The sequence below is a fragment of the Elephantulus edwardii genome, unplaced genomic scaffold (assembly GCF_000299155.1).
Source record: "Elephantulus edwardii isolate Elephantulus edwardi_28Jun2011 unplaced genomic scaffold, EleEdw1.0 scaffold00023, whole genome shotgun sequence".
NCBI lineage: Eukaryota > Metazoa > Chordata > Mammalia > Macroscelidea > Macroscelididae > Elephantulus > Elephantulus edwardii.
In genome coordinates, this window is record NW_006399773.1 from 22,235,218 (window position 1) to 22,239,073 (window position 3,856).

General features: G+C 42.2%; 1 protein-coding gene across 1 annotated transcript in view; it reads left to right on the top strand.

Annotated features, from left to right (window-relative positions):
- The window catches only part of DIAPH3 (diaphanous-related formin 3), a 740,013-nt gene that overhangs the window by 481,212 nt on the left and 254,945 nt on the right, over window positions 1-3,856 (top strand). The window lies entirely within an intron of this gene.

Below are 3,856 nucleotides of genomic sequence, written 5' to 3' on the forward strand. Positions count from 1 at the left end.
TGTCTGGGTGTGCTTACAATTGGTGTCCCTATTCAAATTCCCGCTCTCCGTCTCCAACCCAGTGGTTTTCATTTACTGGTCCCTGTCCAGTGGAGCTCATGCAGTTGCCCTTGCCCCATGGCCCCTGCCCTGGAAGGCTCCTGTGTCAAGGGGACTCAACAAGACAAAGTCAAATTCCCACTAACCCACTCGCCTCTGGATGGTCTACAGTTTCCACAAAAGTTCAGCCAAATTATTTCCTGGGTCACAGGGACTGAACAAGACAAAGTCAAATTTTCACCAACCCACTCGCCTCTGGCTGGTCTGCAGTGTCCACAAAAATGCCACCAAATTATCACGCACCCACTCTTTCCTGGGCAGTTGGCGTGCCCTGAGAGAGCTCAGCCAAATTCCCACCAGTGGACTTACCCTTGGGAACTCTCCCAGACAATCGGCGGTGCCCAAGAAAACCCAATTAGGATCCTACCAGCCTTTCTCGTGGCTGATCTGTCCCACAGCAGCTCGATTGGTGGCTTCAGACGATGGCTGTCTCCATGGTGTACCTTTGTGTGCTGACTCAGGATCGTATTGTCCACGGCTGTTGTGTTGCGTGAAGGAGTCTAGTGGCCCAGGAGAACCACCAGGCGGTGCAGGGTTCTGGCGAGGCCATCAGCGTGTGCCAAAAGTGTAGAGGCGTGGGGTAGTGGTAGGGTGGTGTCTCTGGACACCGTGCTGTGGCAGGGATGGTGTGTGCAGGGCTTGGGCAGCGCTGGGCGTTAGGGGTTGCAGTCTGTTCCCAGATATTAAGCTTCCAAGTCACCAGTCCTCAGCAAATAAGACTTACTGCACCGCGTAGTCCTTCTTGTGTGCCATGTCGTCCTTCTTGTGCCCCGCATCACCCTTCTTGTGCATCAGTTTCAATCTTTTCTCCATCTGTTATGATCTTGGCTATAAGTATAGTAGTAGGAGTTTTTGTTTTCTTAACATTGAGACTCAACACATGGTGAAGGCAATATCCCTTAACCTTCTGCAGCAAGTGCTTCAAGTCCTTTTACTTTCAGCAACCAAGGTTATATCATCTGCACAATGCAGATTATTGGTGAGTCTCCTTCAGATCCTGATGCCACATTCCTTTTCATACAGCCCAGCATCTTAAATAATTGGCTAAGCATACAGATTGAGAGGATACGGCCCTGGCGCATGCCTTTCTTAATTTTAAACCATGTAGGATTCATCAAGAATCTGCATTATGCAGATAACACAACCCTGCTTTCTGAAACTGAGGAGGACCTGAAGCACTTGCTGTAAGGGGTGAAGGACTGCAGCCTTTCAATATGGATTGAGACTCAAAATCAAGAAGATAATGATTCTCACTACTGGACCAATTGGCAACATCAAGATGGATGGTGAAGAGACTGAGATTGTTAACAGCTTTAGTCTGCTCGGCTCCACAGTCAACACTCTTGGCACCAGTAGCCAGGAAATTAAAAGATGTATTGCCATGGGAAAATCTGCTGTTAGGGACCTCTCCAAAGTACTGAAGAGCAATGGTGTCACTCTGGAGACTAAGGTGCATCTGCCACAGGCTATGGTCTTTGCAATCACATGTTATGCATCAGAGATCTGGACAGTGGAGGAGAGTTGATGACTTTGAGCTGTGTTGTCGCTGAAGTGTATTGAATATACCATGACTGCTAAGAAAATGAGCAGGTTTGTCCTAGAGGGGGTTAAACCCGGCTTCTCCTTGGTGGCAAAGATTCTGCGGCTTCATCTGACATGCTTTGGATATGTTGCAAGGAGGGACTAATTCTTGGAGAAGGATGTCATGCTTAGGAGGGTGGAGGGACTGTCAGGAGAGGAAGACCATCTATTAGGTGGATTGATTCAGTGACTGGGGTAATGGAGGTAGTTGTGTCAAAGACAGATTGGCACAGGATAGAGCAGGGTTTAGGGCTGTTGTACATAGGGTCACTATGAGTCGCAGGTGACTTGATGGCCCATAACAACAACAACAACAACAACAATGTTCCTTTGTTCTTTTTGCACAGCAGCTCTTGGTCAAAGCATAGATTTCATGGGAGCACAATCAGGTGCTCTGGGATTGCCATTCTTCTCAATGTTAACCATAACTTGTCATGATACACACAGTCAAATACCTTTTTATAGTCGATAAAGTATAAATAGACATTCTACTGGCATTCTTTACTTTCATCTAGTATGCACCTGACATCAGAAATTATATTCCTAGTTCTATGGCTTCTTCTAAATCCTGCTGGGATTTCTAGCAGTTCCCTAGCTACTGTTCTGGCCATTTTTGAATGATCTTCAGCAGTATTTTGCTTGCATGTGGAATCAATGATACTGTGCAATGGTTTACACATTCTATTGGATCCCAGTCCTTGAGAATGGGAGCTAATTTGGATCTCTTCCAGTCAATCAGCCAGATAGCTGTCCTCCAAATATCATCGCGTAGAGTGGTAAGCTCAACCAGGGCTGCATCTGTTATTTGATACATGTCAATCTGTATCCCTTTGATTCCTGGGGCCTTACTTTTTGCCAGCGTCTTCAGTGCAGCTTCAACTTCTTTGGTTCTTTTTCATATGGTACTTCTTAAAAATTTTCAGTTTCAGGTAATTCTTTTTCGAACAGTAACTCTGTGTATTCCTTGCATATTCTTCTTGTTGTTGTGTACCGTCGATTCTGATCCTCCTGGCACAGGTGATTGCCCCTCCTTCTCCAGCGGAGCATCTGGTGCATTTGAAGTGCACATCTATGGGATTGCAACACAGCTTCTTGCCACTAGGCTCCCAGAGCTCCCCTTCTTCCATTTTCTTTTGATTGATGTTTCCTGGATCATTTAAATATTGCATCTTTCAGTATTGCCACTTGAGGATCACATTTGTGTTGCAGTTTTCTCAGCTTGGGAAATGCCAAGCAAATCCTTCCCTTTTTATTCTTCAATTTCAGCTCTCTGCATTAAAGTTTATAATCTTTTTTTAATACTTTGCTTTGTCTTCTCTATCTGCTCTTTCAAAGCTTATCTTCACCTCTTTTACTTCAGCATCTCTTTTTTTTTTTTTTTTTACTTCTTGATGCTCGAGGGCAATTTTCAGAGTCTCTTCTGACATTTAAAAATTTTTTTTTAATCTCTTACACTTTGTCTTTAGCATTTTGCTCACTTCGTGGATGATATCATTGCTATCATTCCACAACTCATCTGTTCTTTAATCATTGGTGTTCAGTGCTTCAAACCTATCCTTTAGATGATTTTGAAATTCAGTTGGAATAGACTCAAGATCATATTTGGTTCTTGTGGACTTTTTACAATTTTCTTCAGTCTCAGTTCAGACTTGTCCATGATGGTCTATTCTTCTGTCTACCCTGGCCTGGTTTTGACTGCTGATATTAATTTTCTCCAATGATTCCCTCCACAGATATATTCAATCTGATTCCTATACAGTCTATCAGGTAAAGTCCAAGTATAATGTTACCAGTTGTGTGTTTTTTGAAAATGATATTCACATACAATATTCAACCATTATATTTTCAGCCTCATTTTGTTTACTAAGGCCATGCCATCCAACTACCATTCTTAAGTCATTGTTTTCAATTTTCACATTAATTTTGATCAATTTTGGATTGCAAGATTTGGTAAAAAATTTTCAAATTACTCCCATTTGTCTTTCGCTATATCTAAAGAAGTATATATTTGAATAATACTCATTAACAAATGTGCCTTGTATATGTATGGATAATATCCTATTCTGAATATTTATTTCAGTCTAGAACTTGAATTTGTCTTTTTTTTTCTATAATTATATTTTATTAATTTTCATAAACATTTACAGAGATTTGGGGTTTCCATTCATTCATTGTT